This window comes from Suncus etruscus, chromosome 8 (genome assembly GCF_024139225.1).
Source record: "Suncus etruscus isolate mSunEtr1 chromosome 8, mSunEtr1.pri.cur, whole genome shotgun sequence".
Classification (NCBI taxonomy): domain Eukaryota; kingdom Metazoa; phylum Chordata; class Mammalia; order Eulipotyphla; family Soricidae; genus Suncus; species Suncus etruscus.
Genome location: NC_064855.1, coordinates 26090335 through 26100251, shown reverse-complemented (window position 1 = coordinate 26100251; position 9917 = coordinate 26090335).

The following is a 9917-nucleotide window of genomic DNA, read 5'->3' as shown; positions in this document are numbered from 1 at the left end:
TGATCATGTGATTTTTCTTTTTCTTTTTGTTGATGTTGTGTATGATGTTGATAGTTTTACGGATGTTAAACCATCCTTGCATTCCTGGGATGAAACCTACTTGGTCGTAGTGTATTATCTTGAATGATACATTGGATCCTATTTGCCAGGATTTTGTTGAAGATCTTTGCATCAGCATTCATCAGGGATACTGGTCTGTAATTTTCTTTTTTGGTAGCATCTCTGAATGGTTGTGGTATCAAGGTGATGTTGGCTTCATCAAATCCGTTTTGGAGTGTTTTCTTTTTTTCAATTTCATGGAAGAGCCTGGCTAGGATTGGTAGTAGCTCCTCCTGAAAGATTTGAAAGAATTCATTAGAAAATCCATCTGGGCTAGATTTTTCTTTATGGGCAGATGTTTGATTACAGTTTCAATTTCCTCAGTAGTGATGGGGGTGTTTAGATATGCTACATCCTCCTTACTTAACTGTGGAAGGTTATAAGTGTTCGAGAATTTTTCCATTTCTTCTAGGTTCTCATGTTTAGTAGCATAAAGTATCTCAAAGTAGTCTCTGTTTACCTTTTGGATCTTTGCAATATTTGTCATGATCTCCCCCTTTTCATTTCTAATATGGGTTATCAGGTTTCTCTCTCTCTCTTTCTTTGTGAGTTTTGCCAATGGTCTATCAATCTTTATTTTTTTGAAGAACCAACTTCTGCTTTCGTTGATCTTTTGGATTGTGTTTTGGTCTTCCACTTCATTGATTTTTGCTTTCAGCTTTGTTATTTCCTTCTGTCTCCCTATTTTTGGTTCCTTTTGTTGGTCATTTTCTAAATTTTTGAGCTGCGTCATTAAGTTATTCAGGTATGCCCCTTCTTCCTTCTTGATGTATGCTTGTAGAGCTATAAATTTTTCTCTCAGGACCAATTTTGCAGTGTTCCATAGATTCTGGCAGTTTGTGTCTTCATTATCATTTGTTTCCAGGAAAGTTCTGATTTCCTTTTTGATTTCATCTCAGACCCACTAGCTGTTCAGTAGCAGGGTGTTTAATTTCCAATTGTTAAAGTTTTTCTTTTGTGTGCAGTTGTAGTTTACATCTAATTTCAGAGCCTTGTGGTCAGCAAAGGTAGCCTATAAGATTTCTATCCTCTTGGTTTTATGGAGGTATGTTTTTTTGTGTCAGCATGTAGTTTATTCTGGATAATGACCCATGTACATTGGAGAAGAATGTGTATCCAGGTTTTTTGGATGGAGTGTCCTATATATATATCTACTAGTACTCTTTCTTCCATTACTCTTTTCAGGGCTAGTATGTTTTTGTTGGGTTTCAGTCTGGTTGACCTATCAAGTGTTGTTAGGGCCGTGTTGAGGTCTCCCACAATTATTGTGTTATTATTGATGTCTTCTTTCAGATTTGTCAGTAACTGTATTAGATAATTTGCTGGTCTCTCATTAGGTGCATATATGTTTAATAGTCTGATTTCTTCCTGTTGCACATATTCCTTGATTAGTACATAGTGTCCATCTTTGTCCCTTACCACTTTTCTGAGTATAAAGTTGGTGTTATCAGATATTAATATGGCCACCCCAGCTTTTTTGAGGGTGTTGTTTGCTTGGATGATTTTCCTCCAGCCTTTGATTTTGAGTATATGTTTGTTCTGACTATTCAGATGTGTTTCTTGTAGGCAGCAGAAGGTTGGATTCATCTTTTTGATCCATTTTGCCATTTTGTGTCTTTTAATTGATTAATTTAGTCCATTGACATTAAGGAAGATGATTGTCATAGTATTTAATGCCATCTTTGTAGATAAGTTTGCTGTATTTGTTGTCTCTCTTGTCTTAAAGTAGACCTGTCAGTTTTTCCTTTAAGCCTGTTTTTTTTTTTTATCTGTGAAGTTTCTGAGCTGTTGTTTATGCATGAAGCTATGTATTCTTCCTTCAAACCTGAACGTGAGTCAGGCTGGGTGCAGTATTCTCGGTGAGGCATTCATTTCATTCAGTCTTGTCACAATATCCCACCACTGTCTTCTGGCCTTGAGAGTTTCTTGTGACATGTCTGTGGTAAGTCTTAGGGATGCTCCTTTGAATGTAATTTCCCTTTTTGATCTTGCTGCTTTCAGTATTCTATCTCTATCTGTGGGATTTGTCATTGGGTGTTTTTCTTTGGGTCTCTTGTAGCTGGTACTCTTTGGGCATGTAGGATTTGATTGCATGTAGTCTTTACGTTTGGAGTATCTCCTTGATGATATCTTTGACAGTTTATTCTTCTTGGTGATCTCCTACCTGGGTCTCTGGGACTCCAATGATTCTTATGTTGTTTCTGTTGAGTTTATAAAAGACTTCTATTTTTATCTGTTCACATTCCTTGAGTACTTTTTCCATTGCCTGATCGTTTGTCTTAAGGTTCTTTTACAATTTCTTCTGCTGTGAGTTTTTCTATATCTCATCTTCCAGTACTCTGATTCTCTCCTCAGCTGCTGTTACCCTGCTGGCGAGGCCATCCATTGAGGTTTTCATTTGAGCTACCATGTTTTTCAGATCTGTTATTTCAGTTTGGAGTTTTCTGATTTCTGTCTTTGTGTTCTGTTTAGATTGATCTATGCTTTCTTTGAGTTCTACAAACATCTTCCATATTGCTATTTTAAGTTCCTTATCTGAGAAGTTAATCAGATGGTTTGAATTTTTTAGGTCATCCGAGCTATCATCTTCATTCTCTGTGCATGGTGTTTGCCTGGGAGGTTTCCCCATTGTCATGTTTGTAGTGTGATTTTTTCCTGCGTGTTTTGGCTAGTAGTAGTGGCCACTCTCTTCTGCGGCCTCTACATGACAGTTTTTTTTTTTTTTGGGTGTGCTTCCTAGGCCTCTGAGTAGAGCTTCAAGTGTTCAGGGGAAACAGACAAGCATAGCAAAGAGTTCCCTTCAAGTCCTCAGGGTCATCCAAGGCACAGCAGGAGGGCGGAGCCAGCCAAGAACTCTGTAGTAGGCAGGATCGCTTGCAGGAAAGCTGATGAAATCCAGTGTCAGGCAGCTGGATGCACTATGGCCTAAAATGGCTTCTGCTCCCTTCTGACACCCAGCAGAAACCAGTAGGAATCAGTGTTTGTACATCCTGACCCTCCTCTGCAGCAGGCAGGATCACTGGCAGGAATGCTGATGAAATCCAGTCTCAGGCAGCTGGAAACCGTGTAGCCCAAGGTGGCTTGCTTACTTTTTCTAAACATTAGAACATTTAGAATATGAGTGTTAGAAAAAAGTTAGAAAATTGATGATAGAGTAACTGTTCTATGTTTCTCTGGCTTCTCTTTGCCCCATCCTTCATTTCAGTATTTTTTTTCCTCGCCCAAATTCCCAAATCACAACCAATTTTGGAAGCAACTGCAATGATTGAAAAAAATTTCACCCTTCAAATTGGTCAGTGGTGGCTTAGGGAATTAATATATTTCAATGTCTCCTTTTCCCTCTCTCTTCTGCTTCCAATTACCCCATCTTACTATGCTCTTTAGTTTTCTAAAGTGTTTGGTTGGAATTTAGAGAAGCAAGACTGAAGCTGGGGCAGTAAGACCTTTCAAAATATGTGACATGTGACCTGGAAGATAGCTCAACTGGCTTTGCATACAGGAGACCTAGGCTTATCTCCTATACCACTTGTCCCCCCATACCTGCAGAAGTGGCTTTTGAGCAATGAGCCCAGAATAGCATTTGAACATTGCCAATGTTGCCCCAAATAAGACAAAAACAAAACAAAATAAACAAACAAAAGAACTTTCGAAAATGAGTTCAAAGTGGTCATCAGGGATTTGGGGAGTCAAATGCTAGTGGAAAACCTATCCCTTATCTATACCCTTTTTAGTTCTTCTTTTAAATTCTAACTAAGCACCTTATCATTTCAAGAAAGCTGCAGCATAAATCTGAAGATTGAATATTGGTAGAAAACAGTATTTCTTTATCTATGGTACATAGAATAGCTGGACCAGAGAATGCAATATTAAAAGGTAGATACTTGATCACCCTTGATCCTAGAATATAGGAAAGAGGAAAACAAGGAAGGAAAAAATTAAGGGTTAGCAAGAATAAATGGAGGGTAAGTAAAAGTGGAAAAGATCAAGGGCCTCATGTAACTAGGTGGTTTAAAGGAATGGTCTAGTTATATAGTCCAACCCCAGAGCCATTAATATGGAAAACAGGAGAGCCAGGACAGAACAACCAAATGGTGCTGAAACATTGCTTGCCTAAAACTAATTTATAAATAACTGTAAATCTTGCTGTCTTTAAAGAAGTAAAAAAATAATAAAGTAATGCAATGTTATCACTATATCTAAAGGACATTTTATCTGAGGATCTGGTCACTACCGAAAAATAAAAAGAAATCATGAAACCCTAAATCACAGCCATTAGGAAAGGCAGAAGCACTGAATAAAATAAACAAAAGTATCACTTTTTTTTTCCTCCAATGAGATGGCAATCTAAACAGAAGATCAAAAATACTCTTCAAATAAATTTATAAATATTATAAAAATTTGATCAGTATTGGCTAATATAAGATCATGGGTTAAGAATTAACAGTAAGGGGCCAGAGCAATAGTACAGCTGTAGAGCTTTTGCTTTGCACTTAGCTGACATAGGATGGACTTGGTTCTATCCCGAAAGTCCCATATGGTCCCCCAACCCAGGAGTGATTTTTGAGCACATAGCCAGAAGTATCCCCTGAGCATCACTGGGTGTGGCCCAAACAAAACAATACAAAACAAAAAGAATAGTAAGTGGGCCAAAGGGGTAATAAAATTGGCACGGTTCTTATATTACACACGGTCAATTGGGTTGGATTCTTAATATCCCATATGGTACTTCTAGTATGACCAGGAGTGATTAGAGCCAGTAGTAATCCCTGAGCATTGATGAACATAGCCCCAGAATAAACAAACTCAATTAACAGTAAGGATATGTAGCTTTCAGGAGGAAAAAGGTAATTAATTGATAATAGAAAAATAAAATACATGTTTCCAGGGAAAAATGATTTCCAAAAGATGTACAAGCCTCCTGAGAAATTTATTATAATAATACATAATTGAAACATAATAAAGTAGACATAAATAAATGGAGGTGTACTTTGTGCACGAGAGTAGTTGGTAATATTATATTCCCTTAAACTATAATTCCAGTGTTTAAAATCCCAACAAAACTGTTGCATGGAGGCAGCCACACTTTCTCAGGATGTGCTCCTGGTTAGGAATTCAAGATTCATTCTTGGTAGTTACCAGGGAGACCATCCACAATACCTGCAATCAAACTGAAGTATGCTGTGTGTGAGGTAAGTACTTTAATGCTGTACTACTATGTCTCCAACCTCAATCAAAGTTTTTGTATGGAGCAGAGAAGCTGATTGTAAAATACACATTCACTCTAAACTGAGAAGAGATTGCTGAAATCTGAGAACTAGCCAAGAGACGAATGCCAAGGGAAATCATGGATTGTTTCTGAGCTACTGAAATGAAGGTGGAGGAGGACAAACAAAGCTTAGATTATGAGCAAACAGAAAAGAGTGGAGACACAGGTAAGTGGTGATCTGAGAGACACTAGGATTGCCTGTGCAGGAGGATGAGGAATGATGGCAATGAAGCAACATATACAGTAATATAAAGAAAAACCACCTTGTACCATCTATAAAAACTACTTGTTTTTTTTTAGAGACTTGTTGGGAGAAGAGAGAAGTCTTAAACCCACTGGATAAAGGTTTAAATGTAAGATATTTAATAACTCATAATGAAAAGACAGTAATCCTTTAAGAAGAACTGTTTCTTTGTGCTTTAGATGAAAATATCTACTTTTCTTTCCATATTTGGTCTAAATATCCATATATACATGGATATGTAGACACACATCTATGTGTTTATATGTGATTCACATAAAATTTAAAATGTGAATAAAGGTAACCAAATGTACACATTATTTTCTGTACTGGATCTTACATTTATAAGTGACATTTAATTTGTTTGTTTGGAAAATACACCAGTGGTATTCAGGGCTTCCTTCTGGCTCTGTGCTCAGGGATCATTCCTAGCAGGCTCAGGGCACCATAAGAAGTGCCACAGATCAACCCTAGGTCACGCACATGCAAGGCACGTGTCCTACTTTTTGTACTATGGCATGGGTGCACATTTTAAATATTTATTGCTTCAGCAACTGTTTTTTTTTTTTTTTTTTTTTTTTGTGGTTTTTGGGTCACACCCGGCAGTGCTCAGGGGTTATTCCTGGCTCCAGGCTCAGAAATTGCTCCTGGCAGGCACGGGAGGACCATATATGGGACGCCGGGATTCGAACCGATGACCTCCTGCATGAGAGGCAAACGCCTTACCTCCATGCTATCTCTCCGGCCCCAGCAGCAACTGTTTTTACAAAATCTTAAACATGAGTGCCACAGAGTTTCAACAATCTGTATTTACCATGAGTGAAGCTGAAGTCTGAAATGCTATAATCTCAGATCATTTATTTTAATGAAATAATTTCAAAAACTTGGATGGAGTAGCAGGATATTTCTGAGCACTGTGCACTTGTAGTTTCAAATTAGGCCTCCTGTGATGGATAGTTACCTTCCTAGATTCATCTGCCCACTCTTCTTCGTTGTGCCCTATACTTGCAAAGTTTACAACATAAACTCACCAGCCCTGTAGCTCTGGTAAGAAGTTGCCAGTGGACCTTCCACTTTCTCTAGTTGTCAGTCAGGGGCACCGTGGAAGATCAAACAGCAGGCCATTGTATGTCTTAACCCATCCTTATCTCTCATTTGCTATGGCAGTCTAAAACTAAACACCTATTCACCTCCCAGGTGATTCCCCAAAGTTCCATTTCTCACCAAGTGGTCACCTCACTGGTCCTCTCCTGACATATGGGTAGGGGTGTTGTTGTTGATGGGAACATGTCTATCAATCCCAATTTAATGTGTTTCATCACTACTTCTTCATCTTTTCAGCCCTTTCCTCTCTTTGTCCAATATAGTAGTTGCTAAACAGAAGGTACAAGAAGAATCAGAATTAAACAGCTCTGAAGACCCTCTTCTGACCTTTGTGCCCTCCCTAGTCACTCAGCTCTTCTTAGGTTACAGGTGATACTACAGCAGTGGGATCCCTGGAGTCTATGTGGTTGTAGCTTCTCAATATGCAGGTAAACTCCTCTTGTGGCTCCTCTTGCTATAGCCAAGACTCAACTTGGTGGAACCTGGAACCCCACAAGACCTGTTAGGAAGTGTGGCTTTCTAAAGAGCTAATAAGAAACTCAAAAGAGGTCCTATATCCTGCCCCATTGGAAAACAAAGAGGAGAAATTAGGGCAGGAAAGCTCTCTTCTTCAACTCATTGCCCTGATTTCTAGTTCCAACCCATTCTGCAATGTCACTGTGGTTCAGTGGTACACAAGCTGGGACATTTGTTAAAAAGCAGTGGCTGCAGAAAGATGCACTGCCCTACTCTCCTTCATTCATCTCTTTGCTTGCTGCTTTATCTTGGCATCCACCAAATAAAGCATTAACTTACTGCCTACTAAACAATCAGGCAATATGTAATGTGTTAACAAAAAAAGTCCTTAGTTCCATACTCCAGAAATATGATGTTGAGGAAAACACAGTTAAGTGATATCTGAAGGATTGGAAAGCTGGCCCATGAATTCAAGGTCAGAAAGAGTATGCTTGAGGATCCCAGCATGATGTGGCACAGAGAGAAGTAAGAAAGGAAGTGGGTACTCATTTTGGTAAAGCTGGCAGAGTGCTTAAGGTCATATGAAATATCTTAGCCTCAGTCTAAATGTCTAAATTAGAAAAATATTTGCAGAAGAGGCCAGAGCAATAGTACAGCCAGCAGAAAGGTTGTCTTTCACATGGCTAATCCTAGTTTGATCCTCGGCATCCCTTATGGTCTGTTGAGCTCAGCCAGGAATGATCCCTAAGTGCACACTTAGGCGTAAGTTCTTAGGACCGTTGGTTGTGACCCCCCCCCCCATAAAACAAAAACAAATAAACGGAAAAAAATACTTATGTAAGTCAACTTGGTAATATTTAAAATATAGAGCAGAAGATACCCAACATTATGATTTAGCCACTTTACTCTGATTTTTGATGTGTGTGCATGCATTCAAATGGTTGAATATTATAAGGAAAAAACTATATGCCTGGGAGGCCTACATTAACTTTAAGTTCATAATTACCCAATTATTTAATGGTCACTAAACACATCTTGAAAATACTGCTTATGTAGGCATTTTAATTTCTTATGCTTTAAAATATGATTTATTTCTTTTCTTACTCTCATCCCATATCCAACATATTCTGCATAACACTTCAGCAAGATTGCTAAAACTTGCCAATAGAGAGTCAACATTCTGCCAAACCCTCAAGCATATTCTTCCTATAGCAGCAAGTGAAATTCTTTCACTAGAGAACTCAGTAAGCTCTAAGAAAAATCCAAGGTAGTCACAGGTCAAAAATAGGATAAATAGGAGGCAATAGCATAAAATATAAAGACCAAATAGAAGAATGGGGTGATGAGTGGGCACAGGAGGTAAACAAAGAAGCAGATCATGGGAGGGAAAAAGTGTTAAGAAGTACAACTCAGAGTATGATAGAAAGAGAAGTAAGGACAAAAAAGAATATTTGTACTTATTGATTATATCTAAGGATGGGTCACAAAATTTAAGTATAGGAAAGAGCAAATAGGAGAACAGTTAGAGACATAAGTGAGTGATGTTAGCGAACTGAATATTTAGATGACAGGTGATGGTAACAAAAGTTATTGCACTGAACAGACAAGATGACCACATAAAGGACTATCTGATGTAGGAATATCAGAAAGGAAAAGCAGAAACCAGGATCTAGATGAGTTAAAAATGTGCTATGAGACATTTAGAAGAAAAAATTCAAATTCTGAATCCTATTAAAATGTTGGTATAGATGTATGGAGCTGACAATAAGAAAAAACTCCCATAAGGGACAGTAAGAGACAATAAACAGGATAAAGCACATGCCTTTAACACATGGGTTGGTTTGGTTTGGCTTGGGTTGGTTTAGTTTGGGTTGCTTTGAGGTCTTTAAGTTTGGGTTAGTTTGGATGATGGTTTGGTTGTATTCATTTGATTTGATTTTAATTCAGTTGAGTTAAGTTGAATTTGGTTCGGTTTGTTTCATTTTATTACTGAAATAAAAGGGGGGTGAGTGACATTTAGAAACTTTTTTTAAAGACAAAGACTACTCATCCTGTTTTCTATATTTAAAAATTAGAAGTTAATAGGTAAATAGGATCTTTTTTAGAATGTGAAATAAATAACAGCTTTGAATTGTTTTAGAAATTCCAAGTGTCAGTGTTTTGGTAATCCAGCTGTGTTATTTTAGGAAAGTCACTTAACATAAACCAAGATTAGATGGACTAAGCCATCCTTGTGCATCTAACCAGGAAAAGGGTCTTGTTTCTTTATATTCATCATACCACACTGCCTTTCATTTTTGTCAGCTTTCAATTATTTTGGAATTATATCTGCTATTTGCAATAAATGAACTTTAAGTAAATGAAATATATGTGGTTCTCTTGTGTGTCCCCAAAGACTTCAGTGAAAATGCAGTAAAATCTATTCAGATGATTCCCCCTGAAGTACACAAATGAATCTTAGCATCACCGATGATAATTTGAATATCAGATTATAAAAGATCATCTATATTTGGATCTTATCTACACTGTGACTTTATTTTGAAATAGTTACCTTAAAATCTCACTATAAACAAAAATTCTACATTTTCAAGGCAAATTTATCAGCTAGGAGGCAGGGATATAAAATTTCTGGAGTAGTACTGATGGAAAGACAAAAACAAGGCTACAATTTCCAAAGATAACAACAAAAGAATTCCTTGAATAATGGAGACTTATCTCAATAAGCTAAGCTATTTGACAAAGTACACATTT